Source organism: Acomys russatus, chromosome 20, assembly GCF_903995435.1.
Source record: "Acomys russatus chromosome 20, mAcoRus1.1, whole genome shotgun sequence".
NCBI lineage: Eukaryota > Metazoa > Chordata > Mammalia > Rodentia > Muridae > Acomys > Acomys russatus.
The window spans coordinates 57028129-57049287 of NC_067156.1; positions in this window are offsets into that span (position 1 = coordinate 57028129).

Below are 21159 nucleotides of genomic sequence, written 5' to 3' on the forward strand. Positions count from 1 at the left end.
ATCTTTGACTAATTTATGTCCGACTCTACCACTCTTCACTTATTCAACAAACATATATAGAATACCTACTACATTCCAGGCATTTCCTCCACATAATTGGAAAGTAAAGAACTCAATCTTTTACAGTACTTTAAAAAATATCTCAAATCAATATTGTTTGAACTCAACTGCGCTCATTTGTTAAGTCACTAGCTATTCTTACCTGGTTATCAGCCAATGAGCACCAAACTGGCCTTGATGATAATGGCCAGAAACTATGATAATCTTTTGCCAATATATTCTCCACATTGCACGTGTTCCAAATTTGGCAGAAATGACAGTGGATTGTGTTGGGTACCTCTCTGCTTGTGCTCAGTTTCTGTAACCGTAACAAAACACTCAGTTTAAACAACTTAAAAAGAAGAGAGGCATCAGAGGTCACACTCAGTGGTCTCAGCCCAGCTGTGCCTGACTGTGAGACTAAGAGTCATGGTTCAAGCATGTGAGGGGGACGTTTACTCACCTCTCTGTAGCCAGGAAACAGAGAGGAGGAGTTCACTTTCATAGCTAAGCCTGCAACCAATTCCATTAAGCTGCAAATTCAAATAAATTAATGCATTCCTGAGGTCAGAGGCCTCCTGATCCAGTTACGTCTCAAAAGACCCACCTCTAAACATAGCTTCTGGGAACCAACACTTTAAGACGTGAACTTCTGGGGCACACTTTAAGTCCAAGTTGTTAATTCCTTAACTGCTTATCCTTGCTCTAAAATAATGTACTGCTTAAAATATGCTCTGAAGACCTGCAGGATTAGTCCTTGCCTACCCCTCTAGGCAGAGTGTGTCTCATCCTCACTGGCTCTGGATTTGGTCACTAGCTCATCTACATGTTTCCCTCACGTTTCATGGGTTCAGAACTCGCTGTTCCTCTCCACTCAAGTGGTCCTTTCATATCTCCCTAATATCACTGATCTTGACTTCACTGGTCAGAGCCCCAGGGAATCTTTCTAAAGTCTTCCTTATCTGGCCAGACACTCAATTGTTAACTCTCACAACACTCAGCCTCCCTGTATGTTATTCTCATAGAATTCTTTGTTTTAAAAATTCTTTATTAATTTATTCTTGTTACATCTCAATGGTTATCCCATCCCTTGTATCCTCCCATTCTTCCCTCCCTCCCATTTTCCCCTTACTCCCCTCCCCTATGACTGTTCCTGAGGGGGACTTCCTCCATTCTACATTTCTCCCCACATCACTTGACACGGCTCTTCTCATGAGCACAGGGACCAGCTGTAAGTATCTGTCCTAATGTCTTTCTAGACTCCCGCATATTCATTGACATTTTAATGGAGACTACACAAACTTATCAATTTATAATATTTTATTCCGTAAGAGTTGGAATCTGAATGTAAAGATTGGTTTTAATTTTGAATATGTGAACTCAAAGAAGGCAGGTAAATGTTGGCATAAGGAGGTACCTAAGATGTCTGGGATTTTATTCAGAATTTTTGTGATTATGGATTTTGAAGGAAAGAGCCTTAAGCTCCCAGGAGATCCTAAAACAACAACAAAAAAGTAATTTTTCAAGGTTAATAAGAGCTTCAGGGAGGCTCTCAGATTTGGCTTTGTCTGTTTTTATCACTTCTAAGGTTGAAACACTCACAAAGCTGTTATTTCATCAGTAGCAAGGCAGGGTATTTATGAAGTCTGGAAAGAATGTGCTTAGCGATACATTAAGCAAATCCAGCAACACTAGGAGCCGATGTGAATTTGAATGAGAATTCGGCTGGAGTTTCTTGTCCTGACTTTTTTTCTATAAAGAGCAGAGACCTGGCCATAAACAGGTGAGGATTAAATTTCCGAGAGAGGATGATAGATGTGGACTTGCGGCTGAGGCTCAGCAGTCCAGAGGGAATCTCTGCAGTAGGGAGTTAATGCAGAGTGACAGATTGATGCTTCCTGTGGATTTCCCCCACCATACAAATGACTCTATAATTAAAGCATTTTATATTTATATAGTTGTCGTATCTAATAATTTAAAATTATCCTAATTTGAAACAGCATCTTAGAGACTAACTAAACAGTTAATATGTATTTTCAAGTATTCCTGTTACTTCTCTCCTTTCTCAGCCAGCCAGTGTCTAATGCTAGAGCTGATAGGTGCTTTAAGGAGGACATATATACCTATATATACATCTATATATATATCTATAGGGAGAGTCCTGAGTCCTTCCCTTAGTTTCTCATTCATATCTGGGACCAAAGAATTTATCTCTGCAATTGGATTTGCTCATGCCAGAACGTAAGAGAAAAAATTTTGCTTTAAAAGATTCACATGTTTCATTGGCTTCTAAGTAAGCTGCTCATTGAAAAATGTGTCTTTCTTAAAAGAAAAAGTAGGAAAGAAGAGTAAACATTAAAAAAAAAAAAAAAAAAAAAAAAAAAACAGAATGAAGAGTAAACATAAAAGAAAACCAGAATGAACTTGTTTCAATATTGTTTAGAATGCAAGATAGAGTAGATTTGATGTTTGTGTGTAAGGAGAAGGTCCTACTGTTATTTTTTCCCCCTCTCAATTACAAAACTCAGAAGAAAGGCAATTAACGGTCAGTTTCAATTCCATCACGTTGACTGCAAAAACGTTGTGCCAAGTCAAGCTGTCTGCAGCTTTCCAAGCCGAGAATGATAGCCTTCATATTTCTTCTTTGATTATTCTGAGTCACTCGCTGCAAAACCAAGTGGGTTAGATTTCCATAAGGCTGGACCAACAAGACCTGTCAGAGGGTCAGTGACCAACAAAGGCAAAGCTGGATAGTTGTTATTTTCCTGGTGCAAGCTTGAGACCACTGTCCTCACAAAAAAAGATACCTCATGGAACAAATGAGTGCAAAATGCTTTTCTTCTTCACCCAAGGGAAACTCCTCAGCCTGAACGACTGGGGATATGTGAGATCGATCACTCAAAACAGTCTGGTCTCAGTGAAACTTGATCAATAAATACGTGGTGGGATTTTCAGGTAATGATACGAATAACAGAGAGGAGGAAAGGCTTATTTTGGCTCACAGTTCCTGAGGTTCTTTAGCCCAAGGCTGGTGAGAGCATGTGGCCGAGGACTGCTGTTCATCTCATGGTGGACTATTACCAGGGTGAGAGGCAGGAAAAGGCAAAGGACATACTGCCCAGGAGAACCATCACCGAGCTACTTAACTCTTCAGCTCGGCCCTATCTCTATAATTTCCAGGATTTAGTGAAACAATGTCACCAGTGGAAGATTGTATTAGTCAAGGATAACTAAAGAATGGATACAATGAAAGAGGATTAATTAGAATGAATTACAGGCTGTAGTTCCAGTAGTCCACCAACGGTAGAAGGGCCTCATGATAGAATGCCAAGAACCTGGTAGTTATTCAGTCTATAGGACTGGATTTCCCACCATCCCCAACCTGATGCCAGCTAGAGACCTAGAGCATTCTGAGAGAGCTGTTGGCTTTTAGTCTACAGTGGAATGAAGAAATTGGCTCTAATGGCAGTGAAGGAGTAAGTCAACCACAGGATAGAACTTGTCCGAGAGAGAGAGAGAGAGAGAGAGAGAGAGAGAGAGAGAGAGAGAGAGAGAGAGGAGAGAGAGAGAGGAGAGAGAGAAGAGAGAGGAGAGCGAGGAGAGGAGAGAGGAGGAGGAGAGGAGAGAGAGGAGAGGAGCGAGGAGAGGAGAGGAGAGGAGAGGAGAGGAAGGGAGGGAGACAGAGAGATTTTCTTCTTCCATTTTCATGTCATTAGGTGGCCTAAATTTAGGGTGGGTTTTCTCACCTTAAAGGATCCAATCCAGAAAATCCCTCACAGGTGTGCACAGCTGTTAGGGTTTTAGCTTATTTCAGGCACAGCCAAGCTGACAAGCAATTAGCTTTCACAGACATCAAAAATTGAGTAGAAGAACCTGTGTGAGGAAGTTCCTATTTAAAAGGTAACAACCCCAAGCAGGAGGCCTTAACCACAGTGTGATGCTGAAGCTGTGATTGTGAAAAGGGGCTGGACTGACTCTGTCATGACTGTCCTTTGTGACACAACAGACTGAAAGGAAATGACGACTTTACAAATTTCATAGACCTACGTAAAGAAATTTGATGTAATTCAAAATCCCGCCCCCCACCATAAGGACAACAGAGAATGAAAATTGGGGCATGCTTATCTTAATCTTTAGAGCCAGCTCAGTATATTGCTTCTCTTGTGTAGAGTTTTAATTTCCCAACTTACTGTATAAAGATTTTTAATATATAAAAATATGAAACAGTGTAGTGAACCCATATGCCCTCATCAATACTTGCAACATTTAACATCCCATATTTGTTCTGTGACTTCATATGCTTGCTTACCTTCCCAGTTTTTCCCCAGTTTTTTTTTTTTTTTTTTTTTTTTTTTTTTTTTTTTATAAAGCAAGTTCCTAATTTTCCTATGTTACTATTTTTGGATTCTGGCATGTCTAACCTGCCACCTGCAGGCCACATGTGGCCACCATAGTTATGAGCATAGCACAACCCAAAGTTGTAAAGCTGCTCAAATGAGATTTTCTCAGATTTGTTTTTGTAACTTGATTGTGAGGTTCTCCAGTGTAAATCTGGTGGATAACAATCTCATGTTGCAATGTCAGAGGGTGGGGCATCCCTCCAAGGGCTCTCTTTAAGACTAACCCCATTTCTTCATCACATAGCTTGAAATGTCAACATCGGCTATAAGTGTTACTCAACCAGCTCACGTTTATTGTTTGAAACTGGAATTAGGACTAAAAATAAATAAATAAGTGAATCTTAATTTTTAAATTTATATTTCTGTTGCATTTCCCTTACTCTTTGTATTTTTATTTCTATTTTGTTGAAAAAGCCAAGTCTATTGTCATTTTAGACTTTTCTATTAATGCACTTATTCATGAACTATGGTATTATTTTTGTTTTGTTTTTCTTTATTTCCTAGGGGATGGATGAATTAGACTCCAGTTTGATTTCTTTTGGCAAAAGCCTTTATATATTGATGTCAATATGTGCTGTGTTGTTGGGTGGGTCCATGGACTTGAACTCCTTGGGATGGCTAAGGAAACACACACACACACACACACACACACACACACAGAGAGAGAGAAACACAGACACAGACACACACAGACACACACACACACACACACACACACACACACACACACACAGAAAAGCGGGATCTGGTGAACTTGACTGGCTCTCTAATGGAAGAGAACCTGCAACACCCCAAGAAGTCAATGTTTTTGTTATATACAGTTGAACAAAGAAATGGGTTTACTCCGTGTAGCTGAACTGTGGAGGTAGGGTTTATGCTATACAGATAAGTCAAGAAGGCAGATAAGCATACAGATTAGCTAAAGCCAGTCTCAGTAGGGGCAGTTCCTATAGGGAAGCAGTCTTCATGTAAACACTTTGGCATGCAGGGGATGGGAGACTGGGAAGCTATGGTGGTTGTCTTCTTCATATACTGTCAACATCTGCACATGGATCAGAGAAAGGCTTTGCCATCCCTATGAGCCTTGCCCCAGGCTGTACTGTGGGACGGCTTTGTCAATTTCCTATGTGTCTAAGGCTTTGGGGTCCTTGACATGTCAACATGCCAACAAAAGTCACTCAGGACATCCCACAGTGCTTCCTTTCTCCATAGTATGGTTTCTTCTTTTGTAATGCTTGTACCCATGGGTAACCACTAGTTGTTCACGAAGTGAGTGACGAATCAACCATACCCACTCTGCTTATTAGTTAGATTGCTTATATAATAAAGAGCTTATTAAATCAGTTATGTTTATCATGTATGTAAATATTATAAGGGCTTAATTCTATGCATTCTTTTCTCTTACTAGTTATCAGCATTTTGAGATTACTTCTTAACATTCAGTAAATGGAATTAATGAGGTATTCAGCATTAGTTCAGATTTGTAGCTTCATGCATGTTTTATGTGCATCGGTCCATTATGATTATTACCCTGACTGCCATTTCATTGTCCCATCTTTGGCTAGCGGAACCTTATTCAACTTGGCTTCTGAGTCCTTTGACATTATTGTAATAGTCTTTCTACAGTTTCTTTCTCCTTTTTCTCTTTTAATGTTTTATTCCAAGCCCATCTTTCCTACTTCCTTCTCTATGGGTGAAACCACCCATTTCTGACGAAGCAGCTTTGGCTTCTTTCAATGAGAGAGGATATTTAGAGAGGATAGTCAGGGCACTAAGAAGTACCCATTATTATTTGTACACCTTCTCAGTAAAGAATAACTTGAGAGAGAGAGAGAGAGAGAGAGAGAGAGAGAGAGAGAGAGAGAGAGAGAGAGAGACGGATGCATTATGAGTTTGTGTTTGTATGGCAACTTCAAATTGTAGTTAGTTCAGAGCCAAAGAAATATCATGGGGATCTTGCCAATCATTCCTAAAATCCCACTTCTCCATAGGTATTAACAGCCTTATTCATGTTATCTCACACTGCACACTCATAATAGTTGTAGGAAACAATCCCAGTCCCACATTGATGACTAATGAAAAGTGCTGGAGATGCATTATATTTCATATCACATGTGAATCTTCAAAGTGCTATATGACCAACATATAACATACAAATGAAGTGATGTATATGGCCAAGTTCCTTGGTTTCAGGTTTTAGTATACTTTGTATATAGTTTGGCTACCATGTAGATCAGAATTCAGCTCACTTCCTGCATTTAAATGTGACTGACTGCATGGGCCTCTAGTTTATTTTTGATGATCTTACTTTGGAGCCTATAACATTAAGGATGATGAGGGATGTGTATAACAGAGGAAAGAGAAAAACAAAAAAAGTTTGAAAAATGGTATAATGAAATCCAATATTTGTATGCTAAGAAAAAAAATAGTTGTTCTTGTTTGGGTAGCTTCTATGGAACCCAAGTAATTTGCATGTGCTATAATCTAGTAGTTTCCTTCTGAGTTATTAATTCAGCAATAGGACATACACATATTCATCATGACACTCTTATTAACATGTTCATACTTCCAAAACTGACAATACTGAAATTGCCATCAACAGTAGAATGAGTGTCTCATGACACAGTCACATCATGGTTTATTACAGGATGAGAATAAATGGTTTCCAAGTGCACAATAGGATTCAGACAGGTCTTACAAACATATTCTCTAGAATAGAAGATGTTCCAAGAGAGAATATACTATATCACTGTGTGTTTACATAAAACACAAGAATAATAAAAATTGCACAGGCTCTTAGAGGTTAGAATACCTCACAAGAACATGTCTGGGAGAGACACAGGGTGCTTCAATGGGCATTGGTAATTTGTCATCTTAACATCTCATCTCATTTTAAGCATCTCAGCTTGTGAATAGTGATCAGTCTGCATACTGTATGGACTTTTTATGTTTATAAACACAAGTCAAAATAGGTACTTGATAGCCACCCTCACAGCCTTATCTCTCTAACATATTTCTAATGTGAGCATTGAAAAGAATAATGATGGTAAAATGAAATATGAAACATTAGAGAACAGCTACAATTATCCACAGTGATATTTTAAGCAAGAAGATGAGGTGCATGGCTCCAGTGGTTTGGTCTCTGGTGAGTAGTTGGAGGGTCTCATACCATAGTGAGGACACATTGGTGCTAGCTGCTTCATCTCAAGCCAAGAAGCAAAGAAACTGGGAGGTATAGAGCTTGTTCCTTTTACAACAACCTCCTGTGAGAACTCAAATGATCATGTAAGAACAGCCTTCCAAGAACATGTCCATGTGACTCAGGGACCTCACAGTAGGTCTCATCTTCCAAAGGTACTATTATCTGCTCGCATCTGCTTTCTGTTGATCAAGACTTCAATTGCAATGACCCCTTGAGGGACACTCTCACCACACCCTAACTATCCTGGGGCAGCCACAGATCTCAAAATAGCAAGAGAGCTGTTTCCTACCAAGCCACTTTCGAGCTGCCCTATTCGCTATGGCTTCCTTCCATAACTCTCCCTATAACCTGTTCTTGGTTGCTATTACCGTAATCTGTACTCCTTCAAATTGTTATTACTAACTGAAAATTTAAGTGCCTTTATATGTGTATTTATCGCTTATTTTTCTCCCCACTGGGAACACTGAGGGAATGGGGGCTTTGACTGTTCACACGTCATTATTCTTAGTATGAGAACTATGTTTCTGTGGCTGAAGCATGTGATAAATGAATCCAGGTCTAGAAGACAGCCTGGAAAACTAACATCATCCTCCCTGCAGAGCCCAAAGATCTTCCACTAGACAGATGGCAGGCCATTGCCTCCCTTAAGATTTGTGACTGGAGTGGTTGGAGGCTTTCCTAGGCAGGAGGATTTGGTAGCTGTTCGTTATTATAGTTTCTTGAGTGTGAGTAGGAATTTGCCCAAAAAGTTTAGTTTGAATGGAGGAAAATGTCAAGTCCTTGCAAGGAGGCTGGACTGCCTGTCATCTTTATATGTCTTTTAACTCAGTGTGCTAAGCTTTTCAATATTAAGCTGCAGCTTATGTGTGCAGGCATAGATGGCGGTAACCTCTTATATCAGAGATGTAGTAATGACAGGGAACATCCCATACCTGTCTTTGATTACCTGGGTTGGTTTAACCTCAATTAAGAAAATGGAACATTCACCTGATGATTTTCAGGTGGGCAGATGGAGCTGACACAGCTGTCTGGGATGCCAGGTGGAGGGAGGGAATTTAAACCAAGTGAGAGCGGCATATTCCCAGTCAGCAAATGTGCCATCTGCTCCTCCATGGTTGCATTTTAGAGGAGGCAGCTTAACTCTATCACAAAATAGATCTCCGGAACCTCCACTGGTAGTCAAGTAAGCCGGAGTATGAACGAGTTTAAAGGACAACCTGCTCACTGGCAAGCTCAGAAAAAGAACTTAAGGTGTGTGTGTGTGTGTGTGTGTGTGTGTGTGTGTGTGTGTGTGCGTGTGTGTGTGTAATAGCATCAAGGTTTACTTGATACCTGTGAGGAGGAGGCTGGCATGAGTTGTGTCTTTGATGAGAAAAATTATTCAGCTAAATCAAAGACAGGAATCTACATGACATCGAACAGGATCCTGGAAGGAAGGAAGGCAGGGAGGGAGGGAAGGAAAAACACCCTAGTGGTTTCTGTTAACTTGGGCAAAAATGAGCAAACAGTAGTCCAATTTTCATTTTCTCTGTTGCTACATGTTGCTATTCAGCTGTTGGGAGTGCAGTTTTCCAGCCAAGGCAATAGAGGAACACATGTTTGTTCAGGTAATCTATTTTTCCTTTTTTGTGTCACCTGCTAGTCCATTCAGCAAATTGCTTGAGTAAATAAAGCTTTGTGTTAGGTAATATTATGTTACAAAGCCAAAATAAAGTCCCCGTTTGTCATACACATAGTCCCGAAGAGGAAATACACATGCGTAAGTAATTTTAAGATACGGACAGCTTGTGGTAAATCACGTGAAAGTCCCTTGTTTCTGGCCTTGGGTTGTCTGAATCAACTATAATGAGGCACAGACTGCTCTTGTGTGGCTCAGGTTATTCTTTTTTTTTTTTTTTTTTAAGAAAAACTTTATTATTGTACAAGGGTCGAATTGGATGGGGAAGGATAGATGTAGTAGGCAATCAGTGCCCTGCTCAGCATCGTATGCCCATTCCGATGGCCATGAATGCTCCCGACCCCACATTCTGACCCTGAGACAGGAGAAGGTGCCGAGCAGCGTCCCCACAGCACAACCCAAGACAAAGCCCATCTTCACGCGGTCGAAGCATCTGGCAAGGGAACTGCCCGTAGGGACGGACCCACGGCCACCGGCATCTCGTTCGCCGCCGCAGTTGCTCAGCTCTATGTCTCAGACTGAAAGCTTAGGCGGAGCGGCTTAGGTTACTCTTGCTTCTCACGTTAAATTCTTTATTAAACGTCAGCTAACCTGATTCCCATGTTCTCCAATTTGGGGATAGGGAAACTAGACAAGGAACCCGGGTTAAACTCGTTGCAGATCATGGTAAGGGTTGATCTCTGTAACTTAAGTCTACACACTAGAAGCAGATGATTCCTTGTCAATGAGCAGCTCAAGGCTGGCCTGGGATCTGTCTGCCTGTTTTGGATCCAAATCAAGCAGCCTGGCTCACAGTAGCCATACAGAAATGTGGCCAGCTTTCCTCCGGAGGAGGGTTGGCTTTCTGATGTTTGTATATTCTCTGTTTAGCATTCTGCTCTCAACTGTGGTAAATAGTGCCGGTGTTTTGATCACAGAGGTGGCTTTAAAGAACTTCCTGTTGTCAGACTGAGGACTGAGTTGATGATAAATCCCACTTTAGGCTGAAATATGAATGCATGCTACATTCTAGAGAGCTCTTGCAAATTGTTCTCCTGCCAGACACAGATCCAGATTTGACTTCTTTACACACTCCACCTACTTTCTGATCCATATTTGAAGAGCCAAAATTTGTACAGATGTAGGAAAGCAATAGTGATAGCGGAGACTCAAGAGATTCTCTTCCTACTGTTACTCCAATGCTTTGTACTCAAGGCAGTGACGCAGGGACAACATAGGCACATGCCTCTGATGATGCTGGTGAAAGCCAGTCAATCAGGATCTCAGAAATGTGTCTCTTTAAACTTTGGAGTGGGTGTCCACTAGCTGGCTGTGCTGAGCTTAACATCAGGACAGCTGAGGGATTCTTGCTCTTGTTCTTGTCTTCCCAGAGGTTGAGAAAGCCCAGACACTCCCTCTGCTGAGATGCCTTGGTGGCAAGTTGAGTGGGAAAGGAACAGCAATGGAAGATGAGAAAAGAGAAAGAGATCTGAGCTTCCTGTCCACCCTTTCTGCTCTAGCCTCTGCTGTCTCCTTGCCAGCTCTGCCCACCCTTTCAACTACATGACCCCTTATCTTTCATCAAACACACATGAGGCCCCTCTTGAGTTCATCAGTTCTGCTCACTCTCACCAGCCAGCCCAATTGATGTCCACTGTTTTCTCAACATGGTCCCCTACCCTATTTTGTTTTGGTTTTTTTTTTTGGGGGGGGGGGCTGCACCTTCTGTACTGTGGAGACTGTGAGCCCTTGGAATTCTGGTCCAGGCTGATCTGTAAGAATATGCCATTATCTTGAAAAATAACTGCCTCTGGGTGGATGTGTGACCATTTCAGTCAAGCAGAACAATCAAAGCCCTTTTTGGGTGAGTTCCAAGGATGCAAGGTATTGAGTTTAGAGTTGTCAACCTGAGACAGGAAAAAGCCAGGCACAGCTATCTTACTTGTCAAGCAAGTGGTTGTCCTCAAAAATAAAGGAAAAAAAAAAAAAAGAAAAAAAAAAAAAAAAAAAAAAAGAAAGAAGGAAAGAAAGAAAGAAAAGAGAAAAAGGAAAAAGAAAATTAAGAATTAAAAAAAAAAAAAAAAGAAGAGTGTTGCATTGAAGAAAGTGACAAAGTCCAGACACCTGATCATCAACTCCCAAATTTTTGGCTATGTCTAAGGTCTATTCCAAATGTGAATTTCCCAAATATAAGAACTCATTTCTTATTTTTCCCCTTCAGACTGAATTAGGTTTGTGTTATGATAAGACTAATGTAACAAGCAGCTGAGAAATGGGGAGAACTTAATTTTGAAGGTTCCTTTAGCTTACCAGAGACACATTTGTCCTTTGTTACCAGTCTGCTGGGAAAGCCATCAATATATTTAGAGCTAGATGTCTTAAATACTACATTCACTGCTCCACTTAGACACATTTCCTACATTTGCAGCCAGTTCTAAGGAGGTGTTCATACGAAATGGTTAGGATGGGAGGACAGGCCAGAGGGGTACTTTTTATTGAGCGTGTACAAGGTCCTGGGTGCTTCTCTCAGCACTTTGTGCACATACACGCAGGCACACACACGTGTACATGCACAAACAGTTTAAACAGCTTTGTTTCCATAGCGACTGCCTTTGTTTAAGTGACTACTAGTGAGCTTTTAAGTGTTAATATTCAACACAGATTTTCTGTTTAATACTCATCTCTATTTTTCTTCCCTTTAATACACAAGAGGCTAAAAGCATGAACACCTGGCCAATGGGTTCCAGTCATCTTCATATTACTGACCTGAGAGCTGTGTGTGTGTGTGTGTGTGTGTGTGTGTGTGTGTGTGTGTTAGCTATTCACACACTTAAAAAAGATCAAGCATATTCTCATTTTTTTAGTTTTTATTTTTAAAAAATATATTTTATTAATTTATTCATGTTACATCTCAATTGTTATCCCATCCTTTGTATCCTCCCATTCCTCCCTCCCTCCCATTTTCCTCTTTACTCCCCTCCCTTATGACTGTGACTGAGGGGGACCTCCTCCCCCTGTATATGCTCATAGGGTATCAAGTATATTCTTGTTTTTTTTTAAATTCTGTGATGTCTGCATGAGTATAGAACATGTATTGATATAGTTAATCATAGTGACTATAATATCAGTGATTTAGATTCTTCAACGATTGAGATTGTGCTGTGTAATCTGAATAAATTAATTTTTAAAAATTGTGCTCTGCAATGAGGAGCCTGAGTCAAGTGTTGTCACAGGCATCACCTGTGAAGGTAGTACCAGTTGACAGATTATTCAGATTAACTTTGCCTGTGGACATGTATTTGGGAGACTGTCTTAATTGTTTTTAAAATTTTTTACTAATTAATTTATTCAGATTACAATTAAATTGTTCTCCTATCACTTGTATCCTCCATTCCTCCCTCCTTCCCACCCCTACCTTTTTTCCCTCCCCTAGGTCCATGATCGAGGGGCATCTCCTCCCCTGCTTTATGGTCACAGGCTATCAAGTCTCATCTTGGTAGCCTGCCTATTCTTTCTTTCTTTGAGTGCCACCAGGGCAAAATATATAAAGAACTCAAGAAATTAAACATCACCAAACCAAACAACCCAACTAAGAAATGGGGCTCAGAACTAAACAGAGAATTCTCAACAGAGGACTATTGAATGGCTGAGAAACACTTAAAGAAATGCTCAACATCTTTAGTCATCAGAGAAATGCAAAGCAAAACAACTCTGTCTTGACTGTTAACTGATGTAGGAGGACATAGCCCACTATGAGCATTGACATTCCCTACGTAGGTGGTTCTGGGATATGTAACAAGGAGAGCAAAGCGTGAGCCTGCGAGGGAGCCATAAACTGAACTCGCGAGGTACTTCCATGGTTCTTTCATGCTTCTGCCTTGAGCTCTCTCAACAATGGATTATAATTTGCAGGTTTAACCCAAATAAATGTTTCTTCTTAAACTGCTTTTGGCCGTTGATTCATTATAGTAGGAGAAGGAAACTTGAACCTTTTTCAAAGTTCTCAGTATGACTTTATTATTACTTTGAATAATTTGTTGTTTTTTATATTTACATTAATATATTTTAGAATCTACTGTGAGCAAGTGTCACAACCCCTCCAGTGGAGTCTGTGTGATGATATGTTATCACAGAACTGAGGTGACAACCCCTACTCATTTGGGAGCGCCTCCTGGAAAACAGGTCTGATGTTCTTGCCAGGAGTAATAATTGCAGCCCCCTTATTCTCTTCTCACTCGTTGTTTGGGGACACCCTGACTGTTCTTCTGAGTGTTTTCCCTTTCTGCCTATGTTTTATGCTTTTTATCAAAGAACTTTTCAGATGTAACTGTGTTGCTTGGTGACTCTTTACTTGAAACTGCAGCCAAGGGTCAGTTAGTCAAGCTTACCACTAAGTTCTGTTCCACTTGTTAGTGTAAACATGGCTAAGAATTAGTCACCAATGAATAGTTTATATTATGACTTACAAAAAAGTTTTGAGTAAAAACCCCAGATAGTGTCAGATGAGCTAATAAAACAAACTATCTTGACTCACAGGTGTTTAGCATAATGAGAGAACATTGACCTTTGATAAAGAAAGCACATGCATTGACACCAATCTGATGGCGTATGAATGCCCCCATTTAAAAATGTGTATATAAACCTGGCTTGCTAGTCTCCAAACTACACTCAGAATCAAACAGCACCTCTGTGTTTGTTTTTCTGTTTGTCACTTGCCCATCTTTGTCCACCGACACTTGGAGAACTCCTGACCCCAAGGACTGATACCCGACTGAGACGGTCCACGGCAAGCAAGGTCTTATGCCACCTGCATGTAGAGACAGATAGTTGTATTGCAAGGACATAGCCTTTGGTATTCTTTATTGTTTAGTAGATAATTACTTTGGATTTATTAATTGGTGTGAATTTATATAACCCACTTGTACTGTCTTTTCTTAGCTTAAAGCAATGAATGAATAGTTAGACTGATGATAGATCATGTGCAAATAAGATGATTTTGACTGATTAACTCCTTCTGATGAAGTCTTTTGACCACTCTGATTGTCTTGTAGAAATGGATAGTCTTTCACTGTTAAGTTAACATCATTCTCAATCAGCTCAATAAATATGGCATGCAACTCACTCAGTTTCATGACCTTGCTCATCCTTGTCAAAGGCATTGCAAAAGCATTAGGGGTGATTAGACTTGGTTCTTAATTAAAAGACATTTTGACTTTCCATAGATATTAATAGAAGTGAACTGAAAACACTCTGGACTACATTTCAATACCAGATAAAGAGGTTTTAATTTTGCCCTGATGCTGCTTGCCCAAAGGTGAATTTTACTCATGAGTACTGATTCTATTTTATTGTAATGTGTCCTATGCTTGCAGTGGGACATTTTGGCTTCACAAAGGGCCCATGAGTTGGAGGCCATGCAATGTTCTATGATAATAGCAGCCATGTAGAAACTATTTCTGCCTTGATAATATTTAGAATCTGGATTCATTTTTCCTGAAATAGTTTACAATGATTTTTTTCTTATGATTTTAAATATTAGGGTATTTTCAGAGCAACATTAAGAAAACCAATCCCTATTTTCTTTCCAGGGAGAACTTGAAGACACTAAGACTCTTGGACACCCAAATTTGTCTTGTTTCTTTGTAAATCTTTTAAAGTTAAAGAACAAGTTACTTTTCTACTTATAGAGTGTAGGCAGTCTACTTTTACTTTCTTCCTCATCAATTACTTTTTAAACACTTAACATGTTCAAGTACTTTTATGGCCTGAACTGTAAAAAGATATTCAAAGTTGCTAGAGACAGTCCAGGAGAAGAAACTTTTCCTTTAATTTTATTCTATTTAGTTTAAGCTCTGTGGAGGAAAAGCCTCCGGCTCTTTCTTCAGCTCAGTAATTTTTTTTTTTTTTGGTCTTAAATTAGGATGGCTTTTTGATCTTCCAGAGTTTTACAAGGGAATAAATATGCATGGTACTGAAAGAGAACGTACAAATAAAGTACATTTAGATTTTCTAAAGCTCTTGACAGCATTTGCATGCAAACTTTATGAAGAGTTGAATCACAGTAACACTGTGTATACTATTTTATCAAAGGTGGCAAGCAGTTTAAAGTAAAGAAGGAAAATGAAGTAATAAGAGGCCATTTTTTAAGAGAAGAAATGATAATTCCTAAGAGTCCCCTCCCCATCCCCCGGGATAAATTAGAGGTAATGATCTCCAGTGTCAGTTGGCAAGCTTTGAAGGTAACAACGTGTTCTTCCAGATTCTGGGCTAGTTTGGATAATTTGAAGCTATCCAGGTTCTCAGAAAATTCCATGTCTGCCTATAATGGAATGTATTTTGGGGGGCAAATCCTCAATTTCATTTATAAAAACTCCTTAATTAAACATTATACTGAGGACTACACCACCTATTTTGAATATGTAAAACAGAGGTAGAATAAACTGTATTTCTCAGACTTAGTCGATCATGAAACCCCTTTGTATTAGCACATTTAATTATTCATGAGATACTAGGCATGGCTCACAACTTTAGAATGGCTGCTGTTCCTATAATTGTGAATAAGGTGATTCTGACGTATAATTATAAAATATTATCTGGAGTAATAGTACTCATTAATAAATTATCGAGCAGTGTTTAAAGGATGTTAAAACAAAGCAAATATACGTTATTATCTAGCATTTAAAATTAAATGTTTCTTTATCCATTCTTCTACTGATGGCAGAAAGAATCAAATGGTATATACTCACTTATATCTGCATACTAGCCCAAGGGGCATGTCCCACGAAAGCCTTCACTTACCAGGAAACTGGGACAGAGGGGAGGACATCCTATTGGGACTCTAAATGAGAGAAGCATGGGAGAATAGCAATGTAGGAGGATCCAGAGGGTCCTAGAAACCTACAAGTAGAACATTATGATAGGCAGATTTGGGCCCAGGGGTCCCACTCAAACTAAGGCACCAGCCAAGGACAATACAGGCGGTAAACTTTAAGCTCCTACCCAGATCTAGCCAATGGTTAGAACGTTCTCCACAGTTGAGTGGAGAGTGGGATATGACTTTCTCACGTACTCTGGTGCCTCACATTTGACCATGTCCCCTGGAGAGGGAGACCTGGTGGCACCCAGAGGAAGGACAGCAGGTTACCAAGAAGAGACTTGATACCCTATGAGCATATACAGTGGGAGGTAATCCCCCTCAGGAACAGTCATAGGGAAGGGGAATAAGGGGAAAATGGGGGGGAGGGAAGGGAAGAATGGGAGGATACAAGGGATGGGATAACCATTGAGATATAACAAGAATAAATTAATAAAAAATAGAATAAAATAAAATGTTTCATTTTCTACATAATGTAAGCATTCTTCTCTCTAACAGTCATTCCATCTCTAGGTATAGTATGTTCTTCGCCAAGAGTTTTGGAGTTTTGGTGTTTTTCTATCTTTCCTTTATCATATGCCTTATGTTCCATCGTATTCATTGGTTACAGTGAAAACACCTTGGTGCCCTACGGTAGCATCCTTCAGTTACCTAAGGCTTATATGAAAGTTGACTCAGCTTTCTTGTCTCCCATTTGCACCCTCCTTTTACTCCTCCAACTGCCTTTTTTATAACAAAGGATACAGTCAATAGAAGAAAACAGTAGCATACAGATTGAGAAAAGATCTCTACCAAGTCTACATCTGACAGAGGGCTAATATCCAAAACATATAAAGAACTCAGGAAACTAAACACAAAGAAACCAAATAATTGAATTAAAAATGGGGTACAAAGCTAAACAGGATTCTCAACATCAGACTCTCAAATGGCTGAGACGCACTTAAAGAAATGCTCGACATCCTTAGTCATTAGGGGAATGCAAGTCAAAATGACTCTGAGATTCCATCTTAGAGCCATCAGAATGGCTAAGATGAAAAACTCAACTGACAGCACATGCTAGCAAGGATGTGGAGAAAGAACACCCATCCATTGCTGGAGAGAGTGCAAACTTGTACAACCGCTTTGGAAGTCAAACTGGTGCCTTCTCGGGAAATTGGGAATAGTTCTACCTTAATACCCAGCTATACCACTCCTGGGAACATACCCAAAAGATGCTCCACTATACCACAAGGGCATTTGCTCAACCATGTTCAGAGCAGATTTATTTATAATAGTTAGAAACTGGAAGCAACCCAGATGTCCCTCAATTGAAGAATGGATAAAGAAAATGTGGTACATTTACATAATGGAATACTACGCAGCTATTAAAAAGAAGTAAATCTTGAAAAATCCAGGCAAATGGATAGAACTAGAAAATATCCTGCGTGAGGTAAGCCAGACTCAGAAAGACACACATGGTATGCACTTACTTGTAAGTGGATATTAGCCATATAGTACAGGCTGACCATACTACAATCCATAGACCCAAAGAAGTTAAATAATGAGGAGGACCCAAGGGAGGATGATTGAATCTCACTAAAAAATAGAAATAAAATAGGCATCACAAGTGGATGAAGAGGAAACTGTGTAAGAGAGGGTGTGGGGAGGGGAAATAAGGATGGGGATCAGGTGTGGGGAGAGCAGGATTGGGAGATGAGAGGGCTGGGGTAGAGAAGGGAAACTGATGGGTGGGGGCATCCTTGGGACAAGCTGGAGACGTGCAAGGGCTTCTGAGAGGATATGTGGTGACTCTACCTGAGACCCCTATCAGTGCAGAACATGGAGACTGAAACGTTCCTGTAGCCAGGCAGGACTTCCAGTGGAGGGAGGGGGTTACCATCCTACTCACAAAACCTTTGACCCAAAATTTACCTTGTCTACACGATGTGTAGGGATAAAGATGGAGCAGAGATTGAAGGAATGGCCAACCAATCACTGGCCCAACTTGAGACCCATCCCATGGGAGAGCCCCATACCCTGTCACTATTAATGACACTAAGCTCAGCTTGTAGACAGAGACCTAGCCTAACTGTCCTCTGAGAGGCTTCACATAGCAGCAGATTGAAACAGAAGCTAAGACCCATGGCCAAACATTAGGTTAAACTTGGGGAATCTTGTGGAAGACTTGGGGGAAGGATAGAGGGGACAGGAACTCCACAAGATGACCAACAGAGTCACCTAATCCAGGGGATTCACAGAGAATCAACCACCATCCAAAGAGCATATGTGGACTGAAAGTAGGCCCCCTACACATATATAGTTGATGGGCAGCTTGGTCTTCATGTGGTTGCCTTTTCAAGGGGAGCAGGGGCTGTTTCAGACATGAACTCTGTTGCCTGCTTTTGGATCACTTTCTCCTAGCTGGGCTGTCTTGTCTGGCCTCATCAAAATAGGATGTACTTAGTCCTGATGGGATTTGATGTGCTGGGACTGGTGGGTACAGGTGTGGGACTTCCTTTTTCTGAGAAAAAGGGGAGGAGAAAGTGGAGGAAGAGGGAGGGAGGGTGGTACTTGGAGGAGAAGAGGAAGGGGCCACTACTGGGGTGCAAAGTGAATAAATACATAAATTGAGAAGCAAGCAGACAAACAAATAAAACCCAACAAAAGCAAAGAAAAAATGTTACCAATGACTAGCAGCCATTGAATTTACTGCTAAGGAACTTTTGAAAGTGAAGTGAGCCACTTTTAGAAATTTGCATGGTTAACAGGCATAACCTGTACCATTCAGCGCACAAGTACATTAGGTATGATCGCCTTAGTAATGACTATTATAGTTCCAGAATCCACAGATAAAGTCAACCCTTGTTTTGCTTTTTCCCTCATCAGAGTGAATTATAATTGAAATTCCCTGCACTGATGTGAGATTCTCAAGGTGTAATTACGTTATGAGATTCTTTTCTTCGTTTTCCCCCATGTCTGGCCACTCGTGCTTAGTCTGCTTTGCTTGCTTCACTTGTTTTCTATTATAGTTAAATGCTGGTGATACTCAGGGAATTGTCTCTCCTTTCTTTGGAAATCTCAGTGAATCCTCTAGCTGCTCTTGCTGATCTAGTCCTGCAGGTCTTATCTCATACCAGATGTGAAATTTGGCTTAGAAGCTGAGTCTCACAGCTAAACTTTAGGCAGAGGGCAGGAGTCTTATGGAAGAGTCAGGGGATAAAAGGACCTGGAGGGGACAGGAACTCCATAAGAAAACAAACAGAGCCAACAAATCTGGGCCCAAGGTGGCCAGCAGAGACTGATGCACCAAAGAAAGACCATGCATTTGTGTGGAGAGGACCTGGGCTCCCTGATGAGTGAGATGTAGCCAATAGGCAGCTCAGTCTCCATAGGGGTCTGTCCTTGCCATGGACTGTGCTATCTGCTGTTTGGTCACTTCCCATAGGCAGGGTACCTTACCAGGCCACAAAGGAAGAGGACGCAGGTAGTTCTGGGGAGAGTTGGTAGAGGGAAAGTACTCCCCTTCTCTGATAACTAGGTGAGGCACATGGGGGGATATGGGGGAGGGGTGGGACTGGAAAGAGATAAGGGAGTGGGGCTATTATTGGGATATAGAGTGAATAAATTTAAATTAAAAAAGAAATCTAGCTTATATAGCAACATGTTTTCTGACATCTCAATATAGATGCTTCATGAGTATTTAAGACTAAGTTTATTTATACTTGAACCTTGAATTTTCATTAAATTTTTTTTTACCTTGTTCCTACTTCTTTAAAAATATAAGGCAAGTTAGTATTTTTTTAAAGGTAGAAACCATTCTTGCTCTTTTTATCTTCTTCTCTCTTTGTATTATCAGCATTATAACTAGAATGAATGCTTTACGAAAGAAAGTGGACTATATCCTTTGTTACCTAAAATACTTATAGATCATATATTTACAATTCCACTTGGAACAAATCAGTTTATGTGCCTTACGAGGCTCAAACTGACCTCAATTTTGCCTCTATATTCAGTTTTGCATTTATGTAAGTTCTCCTTGGCTCTATAAATTCTATTTCATAAAACAGCAAAAACCTGTTAAAATGAATTACTATGTTTAACTAGGTTGAAACGCTAAGAAAAACAATGTTTGGTAAAATTAGATTAACAGAAAGATCACTGACTTGGTAATTACCCTCATTTCAGGTTAGATTTTCTAAAAATAGAAGACAAGATCCTCAGATAAGAATTTGTGGACAAGGAGATTATTTGAAGAAGATTCTAAAACCCATATAAAAGGGAGATATGACATATGGAAGAAAGGAAGCCAACAAATAGTGAATTGTGAACAACTAGGCATGTATACTTAGGAAGGTCACTGGGAGTCAGGACAGCATACAACTCATCATCATCACAATTAAAGAGAGAAAGTGCCAATGAGCATCTATGGTTGATCAAAGACTATTCCCCTAATGTTAATTCTCTAGGACATCTGGTCCATCTTTTTCACTTGAGAATGCTTCAAATGCTTGTACTTGTAGTTAGAAGTTTGAGTTTGATGCCCAGAACAGTGCATGATGAGGGCGAGTGAGTGGCATCAATGGTGTCTGCTGCCTAGCCAAGCATCATCGCAAGTCTTAACAATTTTCTGGCATGGCTGACTATGAACTTCTGGCTTTATAAACTCTCTCTGTTCAGATGTTAAGTTATGTGTGTGTTTGTGAATGATATGGCCAAATAAGATTAGCAAATACAGACCAAGAAGGATTTGAGAAAAATCTCCAAATAAATTTACATGCATTTCTTTAAATAATGCAAATAGTATGGTATTGTATGGTAAATCCTAATAGGAAATTCATATGTGGCTCATCACAGAGTCATTATGATAGTACCAGAATCTGAATAGCTGATCATGATGAAGAATTTAATGTAATAGTTGGCAGTTATGCTAAAGAACGTGAAAAGTCCACAGTTGTTGAGCCATAATCATTCTGCATTGACATCCTTGGTTAGTATGGGTTTTTGCTGC